The sequence below is a fragment of the Balaenoptera physalus genome (assembly GCF_965194825.1).
Source record: "Balaenoptera physalus genome assembly, chromosome: 3".
Lineage (NCBI taxonomy): Eukaryota > Metazoa > Chordata > Mammalia > Artiodactyla > Balaenopteridae > Balaenoptera > Balaenoptera physalus.
The window spans coordinates 128,769,072-128,784,693 of record NC_138890.1 but is presented as its reverse complement, the minus strand read 5'-3'; the positions used below and the strand labels follow the sequence as shown (position 1 = coordinate 128,784,693).

Genomic DNA, 15,622 nt, shown 5'->3' with positions numbered 1-15,622 from the left:
AGTATAGTATGTCATTCTAAATAATGGACATTAACTAGCTAGTGTGTCATTGGACAAAGTACGTGGGGGACACTGATGCCTGCTGCTTATTGGGAAAAAATTTCATTTTTCCAATGGCAGGCAGATTTTTATGATCCCTTTCAGATACTGTATCATTTCTGTAAGGCAAAGTCCTTTATTGAAGAAAACTGTTATATTCTCTGGTATAGCGGAAAGAGCTTAATTTGGGGGATTGGAAGATCTAGGTTCTTTTTCACTTATAAAAGTAGTAATTTGGGGGATTGTGAACAACTAGATTCCCTTAGCCCGGGACAGCCCCACTAATTCATTATCTCTAAGGTGGGCTCTGGGATTTACCTGGTCATTCTTCTGTGCTCTGAAGTTTAAGACCCACTTACTCAAGAGGAATTCCAGAACAATTTAGAATAAAGCTGTATGAGTGAAATAAGAGCCGCTTAGAAAAGGAAAATCCTACGGAGTTCTGGGCAGTAGGCATTATCTCAAAGTCACATAGGCAGGCTTCCCAGCTTAGCCCTGGGAGGCCTTTACTAGCCCAGGTAAGGGCCTCACTCATTCATTCACTCATTCATTTATTCATTCATGCACTCAGCAAATGATTATCCTACACCCCCTTCATGTAAGACACTGTGCACTGGAGCAGCCGGCATCACCAAGCAGTCCTGCTCTCTTAGAATTTACTCTCTGAGCCTTGACATGTAAGTAATTATAGGGTGAAAAGTGCTTGGAAGCAGCCTAGGGTCATTATGAGGAGGTGGTCACCACTGGGGAGACGGAGGGTGGGGTGGGAAGGAAGTAGTGATAAAAGGCCCAACCCCATGCCTCTCACATGGAACAGCACAAATAACTGTTTTATTCAACAAAGATTAATTGAATGCCTACTATGAGCCAGGGTTTTGGCTAAACCCAGAGGAAAAACAAAGCAGGGGAAGGGAACAGAGAAAGATAAGAAGGGTGCATCTGGGAACAACTATTTTATCCAGGGCGGACAAGGAAGGCCTCTAGGAGGAGGTGACATCTGAAAGGTAAATTCAATCCCTCCCGGCCCCCAAAATCCCTGCTGGCCTGCCCTTTTTCTGCCCCTTGGCATTTGCTTCAGCCCAGCCTAGGCACCAACACACCCCCACCTATAAAGGCCCCAGCTCGAAGGTGGACTAAGACAAAGGAGCCTTAATGAACTCATTAAAACAGCTTTGTCAGAGCTGGAGTTGGAGAACTGGAAGGAAGGGGAGGACAATGGGATAAAATTCCCATCCCTTCCACAACGGGGGGGCCCAAGACGATAAACCCTTCTCCCCATACTCACAAGCATTGCTGTAGGTTGAGCCCCAGCCTTGAGCAGCCACCCGTCCACTCAGGATCAAACAAGGCCTTGATTTTTCTTAGGACCTGCTGTGTGTGAGCCCCACACTGGCCTGGTTGATGACAGCTATTAGAACGTCATGGGGGAAGTTTGGCATCTGGCATTAGTGTTTCAAATCTTGGCTTACTCTGCAGTTGCTGTGTGACTTTGTGCCCTTCCTGTACCTCTCTGAGTCTCAGTTTCCTTTGCCTGGAATGTTTGTCTCCCAGCTCTGCAAGATGCTGGCTCTTTTTCATTTTTTAAGTCTGAGATTGAAAAGTTTCTTCTCAGACCAACCTTCCCTGAAGACCTGATTGAAAGAGGCTTTTCTTGCTATTCTCCATTGCAACCCTGGTTGGCTGCCTTCTTGGCGGCCTTCTCAACTTGGTATTACCCATTCACAGTTTGTTTCCTGCTTTGCAGTGTGTCTCCCATTCTACCATGCACTGGAACCACTGTCTCTTTGGCTTCAAGTTTACCCGTGGGAGGCCAGTGCTCACCCAACGTAGGTCATCAATAAATATGTGCCCACCTTGAATAAATACACATAAAGTGAGATGATTACAATACTTGCCACACCTGGTCATTGTGAAGACTAAGTGCTTTTGGCACCTGAAAGCGATTAATAAACAGTAGCCATAATTAAAAGTACCTGTTCTGCACATGCTCTTTGTGTTTTAGGGTTAGTGTGGCCCTACAGAGGGAGAATGGAGGCAAAGCAAGTAGATATTCATGATTCCAAGACATGGGTGTTACAGTCCCCATAATACAGATTACAGACAAACAACTGAGGCTCAGAAAGGAAGAATGATTTGCCATGTAGCTGAATATATAATTCGCTTTGTTTTTAGGAAGCAAATCAGAACTGAACACATGAACTGCCCTTCAATCAGTTACCTTGTAAGGTTATAATGTATGTATTTTTTCTGATACTATAGTTTAATTCCGTGTGATAACAACTTCTTCTGGAACAATCTTTTTAGTCTGATAGCCCTTAAAAATAAAAATATCCTCTATCCCTTGAAGACGGATTTGATTTTGAGAGTGAAGAGTTATTCAGAGACAAAATAAATGATTAAATTGGGACCTAGAGGGTGATCTCTTTTGATCTATAAAATGGATCGTGAACATGACTTTTGTTCCAGTTCATTTGGAAGAATAAACCCATGAGAATGCCCAAGAAAAAAAGGTAGTAACTTTTTTTTTTTTGGCTGTGTTGGGTCTTCATTGCTGTGCGCAGGCTTTCTCCAGTTGTGGCGAGCTAGGGCTACTCTTCATTGTGGTACGCAGGCTTCTCATTGCGGTGGCTTCTCTTGTGGTGGAGCACCAGCTCTAGGCGGGTGGGCTTCAGTAGTTGTGGCGTGCAGGCTTAGTTGCTCTGCAGCATGTGGGATCTTCCCGAACCAGGGATCAAACCCGTGTCCCCTGCATTGGCAGGCAGATTCTTAACCACTGTGCCACCAGGGAAGTCCCGGTAGTAATTTTTTTAAGCATAGCAAAAGACAAAGAAGAAAACAGAAGTCCTCCACAATTAATGTACCCAGGGGCAACCACCATTAACATTTTGGTGTATTTTTTTTCCCTAGTCTTTTTCACATTTTTTGAGGTCAGAATCATTCTTCTTATATAATTTTAAATCCTGTTTTGTTATATTCTGTTTGCTTAAAATTTGTCAAATGTATTTTACCATATCACTGAAAATCCTTCTGACATATAATTTATAACAGCTGCATAATGGTCTATCTTTTGGATGTTCCAGAATTTATTTAAACAGTCTCCTGATGTTGTTTTCATATTTAAACACGTATTTGTACATAAATCTTTGTCTACATTTTTGCCTTTTCTTTTGGATGATTTACTAAATGGGGAGCTGGTGAGTCAAAGGATATGAACACTTTTTACAAATTTGTTCCTCTTTTTAAAGATATTTTCATTCTCTTTTCTGATTGCAATACAGACTCATGGCAAAAACAAACCAAAAAAAAAGCTGACATTTAAAAAAGAAAACAAAATTACCACTATTTGTTTCTGCATACACACACAATTACTTCTTTCTTTCTTTCCTTCCTTCCTCCCTCCCTTTTATCCTTCCTTCCTTCCTTCTTTCTTTCTTACATTATCCCTTTCTTCCCTTCTTACATTATTCCTTTTTTCCCTTCTTTCTAAAACAATGGGACCATATTATTAAAAACTGTTTTGTAATTTGCTTTTTTCACCTAGCAGTATACTGTGGACACAAAGAATACAGTATTTTTCAATGTGTCAAACTGATGTCCAGAAGGGCCCCATCAGTGGCCATTCTCATCAACAAGATATGAAGTGCCCACCTCATTCTACTCATGCTATCACCAAATATTGCCTCTGTTGTAATTTTTGCTATTTAGTGGTAACTTACTATAGCTTTACATTGTATTTATTTGCACATTTGTGAAGTTAAATGCTGTTTTTGCTTTGGACCCTGAACTTCCATCTTTTGTATTTATCTGTTCCCTTTGCCCATTTACTTGTTGTAGTCTTGTTTGCATATTGATTTGTATGAACTCTTGATATAATAAGTAGTTAGGACCTTGTTCACTATTGTGGCAAATGCTCTTGTTTCTTGTCTGTTTCTTTTTTTTTTTTTTTTAAACAACAGCTCCTGTTTATTTTTTTATTTTTATTTATTTATTTTATTTATGGCTGTGTTGGGTCTTCGTTTCTGTCCGAGGGCTCTCTCTAGTTGCGGCAAGTGGGGGCCACTCTTCATCGCGGTGCGCGGGCCTCTCACTATCGTGGCCTCTCTTGGTGCAGAGCACAGGCTCCAGACGCACAGACTCAGCAATTGTGGCTCACGGGCCTAGTTGCTCCGCGGCATGTGGGATCCTCCCAGGCCAGGGCTCGAACCCGTGTCCCCTGCATCGGCAGGCAGACTCTCAACCACTGCGCCACCAGGGAAGCCCTCTTGTCTGTTTCTTAATTGTATTTATTTTTAACTGAGTTTTAAAAAATTATTTAAATTTATTTCTTTCCTTGTATTAACTTTTCTCCTGTTTTCAAATGTAAACAGTCCTTCCCCATACATAGTACAGGTAAATATTCACCTTTTGTTTTCTCTTTATGATTTTTATTTTAATCTACCTGGATTAATCTATCATGGAAAATACCAGAAGATTAAGATCTACCCTGAGTTCTGTTTCCAAATATTCAACCTTTCCTGTTAAAATTTTACAGTTCTTTCAGCATATATAAAGTCCTTATATGTGCAAAGGTTTGTTTCTGAATTGTGCCTTCCCTTCTAGCCTGTAAGCTTCATGCAGGCAGGCCAATTTATTGCAGTCACCTCATGCCTATTATATACCACTCTCTGTTCAGCCTAAAGAAACTCAGGTGAGCAGAGGAGAATTGGAATTCCTGCAGGGAATTGAAAGCCCAGACCATGCTAAACTTGCCAAAATTTGTCATCCCACCCTAAAATGCTGCAGATATAAATAAAATATATACCATGCCTGAAAAAAGAAAGAGGATAAGCAGAAATGTCGAATCTATGAACTGCAATTTGTACAGAAAGAAAGAAGTCTATTTGACATCCGACTGAATTTTAGGTACGTAATACTTTCCTAATGGGTAACCATGGCCCTTTAATTTTATGTTAAATGCTTAATCATAGGGTTTTAATTCTCCTTATTATGGTTTTAAAAGAAAGTGCAAATGTTACATGTACTGGCTATACAAACAGTGGGGAGAACATATTTTAGGTTAAATTTCTCCAGAAAAAAGAGGCAGCTAGATTTACTCTGGTTTCCAAAACGCAAGCTCAAAAGAACTATTTACTTAAAGGTTTCAATTTCTCAAAACTTAAAGCAGTAAGGCAATCTCGGGTTTTTATTCTCTGAGTCTCTCTTCCTTTTAATGAAATATTAAAAGAGCTACCATACTATTGGTTGAATCTTTAGAGACAGGTCAGAGGGCTAAAAAGAATTAAACAGCTTTATTTCCAAGCTACTTCTAAGGTAAGGACGCCTGGCTGTTCAGGGGCAGGGCCAAAAGTGGGTAGGGGCAATATAAGAATTTTTCCCAGAAAGGTACAGTCACTGTCACCAGGTTATGTCACAGATATGTCTTGGAAGCTAATTTGTGAAAAGAGAAAATAAAAAGTGCTTAATCCTGGGTTACAATATCACTTGGGGTTAGCACATTCTGGTAATTCACAATTCACTCTTGCTTATTATCAAAGAGTTGGCAGATTTCCTCTGAAATCGCAACAAGCCATGATAAGACGGTACAGCTAATGCCTTACTCCAATGTTATTAAAAACTCTAATTCATAGTTTGGATAACCTAGCCATGCCCTGTGCAGCAGTATGAATGCATAGAGGGAAAAATTTGGATTCAAATTTCCTGCATCATGAAAATTCAAAACAAAAGCAATATTGCTGCCACTCAAATCGGCAAAGCCGTTCTGATTCAAAGACCAGATTTCCTGATTAAAAATTTGCAATCAGATCAGGTTTTGGAGGATGCAAAGCTATGTGGGACAACCATTATTAAACCTTTCAAAGTTCTAGTATAGCCACTCGAGGTTTTCCACTGTGGCTTCTGGAGTCAGAGTCACCTTTGAAGTGTTTGAAGCTGTTGAGTCTCAGATGCCTATTATTGAGACACATTTGCCTTCACTGAACAGTACAAAGTTCTAAAAATACGCATCTGAATGACACCGCAGGTACATTACAACAATATTCATCTGCATTACTAACTCTCTCCTCAAAAACACACTGGATCTATTAATAAGGATATTTATAATATGGATAAGAGATACTGGAAAAAATAATCCAGCTTCAGACACATACTTTGAGCAGTATCCATTTGAGAAATCACCCCAGACAAAAGGTGGTCATTCCTGTTTAAAGCCTGGACCCCCAAGCAGCAGGCAGCAGTGAGAGAAAACACCAAGTAATTCTTTATACATTGTAAAATGTGAAGATTTTTTTTTGGTTTTTTTTTTTTGGACAAAGAGCAAATTCTTCTCTTATAACCACAACCTCTTCAACTACGTTTTTCTTGGAGTGACAGACTTAAAGATGATCTGCTATTGAAGGAAGCATGTCAGTATAAGTTTGCAATAATAAAAATCTCACTGCTATCTAACTTAAATCTCCTTTGTTCCTGCAAGGTAAGTCCATTCACTGCTTCCCTGGGGCCATTTCGTGTCCAGAGCGCTGTGGCAGTGCTCCCAGAGATGAATATGGTCTAGCTTTATCTTTAGAGCATCTTTAAAATATAGATTACAAGAGAGAAGCTGACGACAAAGTGCTGCAATGTGGTATTTAGAGAGCGCCGTGCTCTGCAGACAGAAACCTGCCACTACATTAATTCATCTCGCACCATTTTCTGTTCTCATTATAATTTTATCTTAGGAATTAATACATTCTGCCATTTTCTATTCTGGTTACAATCTAGAGAAATCCGTGAGGCTGAATACATTTTGTACCACTTTGCTCTGCTTATAATGTTAAGATGTTTTGAAGAATGGATTAGTTCAATGCCACTTTCCCTACTTTATCTTGAGAATAATAACTTAAACAGAAAGCTTCACTCAGCGTTGGTGTGAAGGCACTTCTAGTATCAAGATTGTATAAAGAAAAGAAAGTAGGAAAAGTGATTTGTCTTTGCTTTCGCTTTTGTTTTTAAAGTCACTTTGGTCTTCCAGAAATTTTAAAGAGAACATGCAAAAAGTGATTGAAAATATAAGTAAGTAGTATTAGCCACATGACGAAGGCCTTTAGAAGGAAAGAGATGTTCTCATCATGAGTCACTCTTTATCCTAAGTGAAGAAAACTGAAGTCCCTCCATCACAATAACACTAAAAAAAAAAAAAAGCCCTAACAGTTGAAAATACACAAAAATTCTAACAAAGGTTCAAATTTAACCAAATATGTAAAAATATCCTCTTAATACTACAAGGACCAAAGTGGCTAAGCCATTTTGAAGAATCATGTAATAAACAAGTTCATCTGGTCACCAAAGTCAAAATGGTAAGAGTGATTTTTTATGTGGGATTTGGTGGGGGTGATGGGGGGTAGGGAGGTATACTCAAAATAATGGAAAACTATACAGTTTGGGGTAATATTACAATTTTGCAGAAAGTCCAACTGTAGTGATGACCGTAAACTGTGCTTCAAATACTAGATGAAACTAATGATTTGCCGGAGGAAGATATGCATGCTGAATATCATTAGGATGCAAAATACCTTCTTAAGCTATTTTTTGTCTTCTACCTGCTCCCCTCCCCCTCCCAAATGCTCTAGAGCTTTCTTTAGTCTCTCATTTTCTTCTCTCTTTTATTCAACAACACACATTTGTGACATTGTGCATTCTGTGTTTGGGAAACAAAATAAAGTTAATTGATATCGGTATCTCCAATCAAATTAGCTGATTTAGCCACAGATACACTACTCAAATAAAAGTCCTTACCTTCATCTATTTAGTTAGTTCCTCTCCCATTCCCTGTGATGGCAATTGCAGAGTTTAACCTCCTTTAAAATCTCCTTCCTCTCCAGTTTCTCGCTATTCTCTTCAGAAACCGTAACTTCTCTTTGCAGGAAAAACAAACAAACAAAGTCAGCATAGGACCCTCTTCTACCTTCTCCCACAAATGTGTCTAAGTTTATATCTTCTCTTCCCTCCAACCAATCCAGTCAATGGGTTAGGTGCTCCTTCTTACCTCTGGGGCTCCTCAGTCCATCCGGTCACAATCCCAACCACTCACCTCCCTCCAGGACCTCCCTCCCTGACTCACCTTCTTATACACTCAACCTCCACTTTTGCTACTAAAGCTGTGGACCCTTTAGTATAAACACAAATCTCAGGCCTCCTCTCAATTCCTTAAAATACAAAAATTAACAGATGTCTAAACATTTTAAATCCCAAATACCACTCAAATTATCTCGTTTTTTCTTATTTCCATTCACAGCCAAACCTCCTCTCCTCCCACTAATTTCTAACACTTTGTAGTGTGGCTTCTGCCCCATTACACCACAAAACCTGCTTTCCCAGCCCTAAGGTCACTAATGGCCTCGTTGTTGGAATATCTAATGGACATGCTTCCATCCTTATCTTGCTTCTCTGCAGTGTTGACACTGTAGACCGCATCTTCCTGCTTGAAACTGTTTTGTTCTCGTTTCAGTTTTTTTGCTTCAGGGACACTATACTCTCTTAATTCTTTTCCCTCACATGGCTGTTCCTTCTCAGTTTCGTACATTGGTTCTTTCGCACTCCCCTAAAATGCTGCTGTGCCCCAGGACTCCACTGTCAGCCATCTGATCTTCTTCCTTTCTGTGTGCTTTATGGATGAACTTACCCAAATCTATGGCGTCTCTATTTCCTGCATCTTTCTAACTTCCAAATCCAAGGCTTCCCTCCAGCCTCGCCTGCCCGACTCACTCTCTGCTGAGTATCTGTTTGCATATCTTCAGATCAGCAATGACTACTCTCATCGACATCACCACCTCTTCCTTAAGTCCCAGCCAGTTCACCCTGGCTGACTTGTTGAGGGTAAGATATGGGAGCTCATGTCACTTTCAGACAGTTCTCCAAGGGATGATTTCACTTTTCACAACTGGGCAGGTAAAACAAAAACAAAAAACAACAGCAACAAAAAAAAATGAATGACTCAATGTCTGCTATATCTCAAGCCCTTGTATTAAACGTACTGGAATTTACCCAATTATATCAGGCTGTCTTACAGATAACCTAAAAATTAACGAGATCACCAAGCATGTTACCAACATCATAGATTCCCATCCACCTCATCCCCATTACCTGGCTACTTTCAAACTCAAGTCTCAGGTTCTCAGACTATGAACATAGCCAGATTTCCCCACTGGTAAGAGTTCACCCAATGACACTGGAACAAGAACATGCAATACAATCAGGGGAAAGTTCCAAAGATCAGAAAATGGTCCACATAGCAGTAATCTTTCTTAAGAGTTTTCCAGTAAGACTAGTTTTGCCTGTCAGGAGAGCAAAGATTTAAACATCTTAAAATCAACTCTCAAGACATTTAACATCCATTTTATACTTAGAGAAGATTTCAACCAGCTACAAGTGTATAATTTTAAAATTCAGCTTATTCAGCAGTGTGAATATGGAGAAGGTAATTGCATGTCACCAATTTAGAAACTTCAATCGGAAAAGAAGTTATCCAAGATCCCTCATGGTATTTAGGATAAGGTTAAAGAGAAGGAAATATCTTTTATAAATATGTGAAGAAAAGAGGCTAGGGTTATTTCTATCTACTGTTTATATTTAGTTGCCCCTTTTATTCTAAAACTACACCATTGTTGCTATTTGAGGCTTAAACACAACCTACAATAAACAAGGAAATGAACAAACCATGCCTCTAAAATGTCCAACTAAAGTCAATTTTAAAAACTCTCCAATGGAGGCTCTTCTGAAGAGACAGCGTTGACTTCTTGTTGCCTGGATAGCCATTTTAAAAATAAATCTACCATTTGAAAGAACTCAGACTTAATGGTACCCTCCAAAGGAGATACTTGATTCTCACTGGAAGTGGAGTAGCTGATTCCCTCTTCTGTGGATTGAACACAGATGGGACTTTAATCAAACATAATTTGAAATGACACCTGCTATTAAAACATTATTCTGTGTGAAAAGCAAGGCTTTGTAACTAAACATATGAATAGATATTTTCACGCCTTCCGTTCATTTTGTCTAAATTTCCAACACAGGTTTGCAACAGCCTAGGAGAAGAACAGTCCTTAGGTGCTCAGGGACCACCTTTAGCAGTACAGGCAAAGTAGCTCACTCTCCCATCTCATTCAATCCTGGTTCTTGGCTGCATTCGTGACAATTAACTCTAATTGTAATGGCATCCAGACTGATGGAGACTCTGAGCTGTTAGGGACAGAGCTGAAACCACTATACACTCATTTCCCTGAAGACCATGGACCTTCAGGGGGTAATGACTTTGTGTCATTATATTCAGAGCCAAAATTCAGCTGAGAGACTAAAGGTTCTATTTCCCATTACCCAACAGCTCAGGCTGGTAGTTCCTGTTCATGTTGTGATAGCCTCCAATAAGTTTCTCATCAAATTTCTCACTGCTTGAAGCTTAGAATACCTTCTCTTTACTGGGAAACAACATTTTTTTCAGGAAAGTAAGTTTTAGAAATGTTAAAAAAAAAATAGGAAGCATGCAGTAGACAAGGCTAAAAGATGGTATAACACTTTTCAATATATTTAAATGAGAAAAAGAAAAACATAAATATATGTCAGTTCAAGCAAGAAAAACCAAAACAACCTTCTTACTTTTTCCTACTATATTACAGCTTACATCAGTAGCTAGAGAGACTATAAATTTTTTCTTTTGCATTTCTTCATGTAGTTACCCTTCTTACAATAATATTATGTAAAGTGGAGGCATAAACATATTGTTTATTTAAAACTAAGCATTCAGTTATAGTCCAGGGATTAGTATAGAAAGTTGGTAAATAGACCCCTGGGGCAATGGAAACCAGATTCGTTTTTTTGGTTCCCATCAGACTCATTTCCAAACCCTGTGGGGGTTTATCAAGCCAGGCTTCAAGTGTTCTGATCCTCTCAGACTCCAATTAACCTGTGCTCTTATGTTGGTTTTCATTCAGGCTTGTGCTGCTCATCTCCAGTGAGAAGAAAACCAACATAGGAAATGAGGTTAAGCAAAGTGGTGGCTGGGAACTTGTTAAAAAAAAAAAAGAAGAAAAAAGTTGATCCCCAAAAGAGGCAACAAACATTCCAAGCTACTTTGACTATTACAAACAGAATCTCTGATAACTTCACAGTGGCTGGTCTAAGGGATGACAACAAAGGTAGATGCCTACGCAATGGCTCTGACAGAAGCTGGACCGTGCTTGGCAGGCCTGCTAGAGACAAACAGTTCTGTTCAGCACACATCCAGGAACTGGGGAGGGATGGGAAGGGCTGCCCGCTTCCCGTTTTCTGCCTCGCATTCACATCTCTCTTGTTTCATTCCTATCGAGCCAACTCTGAAGCTGTTGAAAGAGGATTGGCTATTGCTCCCGTCAGCCACCTGGCAGCCCTCAACCACATCCAGCTTTATTTAAACCAGTGGTTGGCTTCAAAAGAGAAAGCCAGCAGGAAAAGAGAAATAAAAAAAGAGAAAAGAGAAATGAGACAGCATGCAGACAATAGGTAGGCAACTCAGGAGTTTTTACCCAGGAGATACTGGTTCTACATCAGCTAGCCAAACAGACACTTTTTAAAGGGAACCTAGACTTGAGTCAATCATGAGTAATAATCTTTGAAAACGGTGACTACAGCAGGGCATATGCTTTAACAAGGAATAGACTAAACAATGTAGCCTGTGGGTCTTCTTTAGTGTTTATTACATTCTTTTTGTAGAAATCCCCGTAACATTTAAAAAAAACATTTTTGCATGCAAGTTTATATTGTATCATTCCCATGCATACAAATGCTCATATAATGGCAAGAATAATATTAATGTTTATTGTGACCACATACTTGGTATTGTACTAAGCACTTTACTTGACTTATCTCAGTTTATTTTCACAGCAACCCTACAAGAAAAGGTCCCCTTAGTATGTTTATTTGTGAAATACCACACAATCCTCTCATTTAACTGATGAGAAAACTGAGAATAACTTGCTTGAGGTCACATAGCCAATAAGTGGTGGCCGAGTTGGGACTCAAACCTAGGATTTCTGGCCCCAAAGCCATTTTCTTAATCCTTAGCGAGCAACCGCTCTGAAGGCAAATCTCAAGATCTAATTCATCTGAGCCTCAGGTTCCTCAATCAGTTTAATGAGGAGACTGGATGATACTATCTCCCAGTTCTGAAATAATCTGTTAAACAAACCCCTGCTAATTTGGCAGGATAAAGGAGTGCTCCTGAGCCCTTTTCTATCAGCTCTCTGGAAACCCTGAAAACTCTGCTTCAAGGGATAGAATAGCAGCAGATAGCTTTGATCTCCATTCAATAAGTAAGAGTTCAAGATCTACAACCAGATCTCAATCTTTCGGTGTGAACTCCAGATGTGTCTGGGACTGAGTGTATCCAAGAATTCTTCCTGTATGTGATGAATCTTAGAATGTCTGTCCTCCTATTTAAAAAAAAACAAACATAAAAACCCCTCCCTGGATTCCATGCATCAGCTACAAGCCTTTTCTTTGCCCATCTTATAGCAAACTCCTCATATGAGTGTCTATACTTGATGTCACCCCTCTTTGTCTCCCATTCCTCCTCAACCTACTCAAATTGGGCTTTTGCCCCATCCAGTCACAGAAACCTGTCTTGTCAAGGTCACCTACAACCTCCATGATGTTCTTCATCCAGCCAGGCCTGGAAACAAACTGTAGCACCATGATACAGAAGAATGGGTAAGAAACAGAAATCTATAGATCAAAACAACAACTTATGAACTATCTTTACTGAAACTCTTAAGATAAGTGCAAAAGGCAACAACATATTATTAAACAGAAATACATTCTTTTCCATAGACTATCTTATTACTACAAGAGTTTCTTCATCTCGCTACACTGCTATTTATTTTGTTCAAGAAAATTGGTAAGTAGTTTAAATTTTATGCACCCTCCTATTTTACTATTGCCACATATCAGTCTATCATATACTGAAGTTTTATTCTATTTGTTGGAGCTGCCTACACTAAATAAGATTTCACTATTTTGTAGCCATACAAGCTCATCTAAACTGCCTTCTTTCCTCATGCTCAGGTAGGAAAACAGGTTAGAGGGTTAATGATTCACCTAATGTCACAAAGCTGGTGTTGAAAGACCTGGGACTAGAAGGCAAGTCTGTGAATTCAGAAAGAGTCCCTAATACCATAGGCCTTTGATGTACTTCCACACAGGAGTGGACTTGACACAATTAGATATGCCTTTTATTAGTCAATAAGTGATAACAAGACAATATTCAAGAATGAGAATTGTGAATCTCTCCTCTCTAACGTACCTGTGCTAAACCCAGTGTATGTTTTGACCACTTGGAAAGTGGTCCCAAGTCATTGTCAGATATGTTAGCTACGATAATTAGGTTTGCAAATGTTTAACCATTTAAAAATTAGATCAAGTCAAGGTTATACCATTAATAACACCATTTTTACTCAGATGCATCCTGGTACGCTCTCTTGAGTAGCTAGCAAATAAACGGGAGGTGGAGTTAAAAGCTAGTGCACCAGGAACTTGGCCTAACATTCAGCTTGTCTTAGTGATGCCTCACCTGTCATCAGTGTTCTCCAGTGGAAATGGGAATGTCCACTGTGAATGTCACCATGATTTTCTGCAAAGCAGTGGTTTCATGACGGCCAAGAGGCAGCTCAGATGTCCCTTGTGAGACGTTCTCATGTTGCTTAGCTTTTCTTGCTATTAAACAAACTAAATATTGGGCAAAGAATTCTTCAGAAAGTTTGGAAACAAATTTTCCTAGATGCTCGTGGTTGGTGAACCAGTAGGAGACATAGCTCTTGAACCAAACCCCATTCCATCTGGTCATGAGCCAGATGAGCCAGTGACTAGCAGGATGAACAACACTGATGAGATGAAAAGATGCTCCCTTTAGACTGAAGAGATTGGTTTCATAAGAAACGCTAAACTTTTTCTATTCCTTTAAAACGTGGTACCACACTTATGGTACCAACCAATGAGGTTGGGCCATGTATCCTTGACCAAAATCTTGTTTCAGGTTCTGAAATTAGCAACAACATGGGGATAGGGGGAAAGCTACCCTCCTCCCTTGCCTAACGACCAGAACAGCAGGTGTGCCTATTTTCAGAAGTAAGTGAAATATTTGCCAAATCATTTGGCACATTTCAACTCAAAATGTGCCAAATTACCTGTCAAGGCTAAACAGCCTTTTTAAAAGAAAGACAAATGTCCTTCCATACACATTTGCATGGACCCACAGTGCCATCCAGTGGTTCCTCATGTCGGTCACAAGTGTGCAGGGCTCCAATTGTCTCTTAGGATTTGGATCCGAGCTGACTACCCTTGCCTTGACATTGGCTCCTTTGGAACCCAGAGCCTTTGGGATTTGGTAAGGGGCAGTGCATCCATTTAAAATGAGCTGGGTTGGAGGAGAGTTGGTGTCAAGGTTTGGATGTCAAGGACACATCTATGGTATACTGAGTGGAAATGGGAGTCGCCTGTAGGATTTTCCAACTAGTGAACATCCCAATGCCAAGAGAAACCTACCAAACACACCTAGATCTTTGTGTTCAGTCCCTAGGCTTCCTAACGTTAAGAGGATTGGGCCAACCAGAGTATGGCAACCTACTTCATTTTATCAATACTTCCACCTGGTAAACAGTCTTTTAATTCCCTGCTTGCCCAATTTCTCCCTTAAAATGTCTTTTTAAAGAAATGGGATTTCTCTTTCAAGAACTCTTACAAGGAGTCCTGGGCCATATATGCTGATAACAAGTAGGTAAAGAGGAAGGAAGGTAGAAAGTGAATTCAGGAAGGAGGAAGAGAAAAAGGACAGAGAAAACAGACTTGATTCTGTTCTATTCAGATGACTGGAGGGTCAAGATGATACCACCTCTTCTAATGTCAGTTTCTATACACTGTAGAGCAAACGGGGTTTTGAAAGGAAAATAGATCATATGGTGACAGCAGCAGCTGTATATTACCATAAAGAGATAGATTCCTTTTCAGACAGTAGCTGTGAAATGCCTGTGACAAAGCACGAAGCTGGACAAATCAAAAAAACTGAGCACTCTTTTATACACCCCCACCAGGTTGGCTCTGAAGAGGTCAGAGTTCTCACTGGGGAAACAAGAATCTGAATGGGAATTGCAGATCACTACAAATAGGCTGATTCTTTTCCCATTGGTTTTCCCAGTGTATCTTGACAGAGACCTGTAACATGGTTCAGCCTCAAAATCTCTGAGCCTGTCAAACCAGATTTAGACATTTCAGTTTGTCACTTCTTCAGCTTTTTAAAAAGATCCCATGAAGAAAACATCAGCTGCTCTGATCAGCAGGCTGCTTCCTTCCCAAATAAATTAAATCCATCTGGTTCAAATCATGATAGACCTGGGTAGACCATACCCACTGGGGCTAAACCCTCCACTTTCCATTTGCTATTTCATCTTATTTGGTTTCAATACATTGTATAAAATAATCAGAAATGAAGAAATTTTAGATATCATCAACTAGGCCGATATCCCCATTTTGCAGATGTGGAAATTGAGGCCCATTTCCCAGTTTGCATTTTCTCCGTGAGTACAAG

The 15,622-nt window shown here is 39.8% G+C and overlaps 2 long non-coding RNA genes across 2 annotated transcripts in view; one reads left to right on the top strand and one right to left on the bottom strand.

Moving 5' to 3' along the window:
• Positions 1-15,622, top strand: part of LOC309658605 — a 153,377-nt gene that overhangs the window by 89,578 nt on the left and 48,177 nt on the right. The window lies entirely within an intron of this gene.
• LOC309658613 overlaps positions 3,942-15,622 on the bottom strand; it is a 33,224-nt gene continuing 21,543 nt past the window's right edge. The window contains exons 1-2 of the long non-coding RNA XR_014262318.1: positions 8,696-15,622; positions 3,942-7,929 (exon numbers count right to left, since the gene is read on the bottom strand). The exon at positions 8,696-15,622 is cut by the window's right edge and continues 21,543 nt beyond it. This is a non-coding gene — a long non-coding RNA (uncharacterized lncRNA). The remainder of the gene's footprint in view (positions 7,930-8,695) is intronic.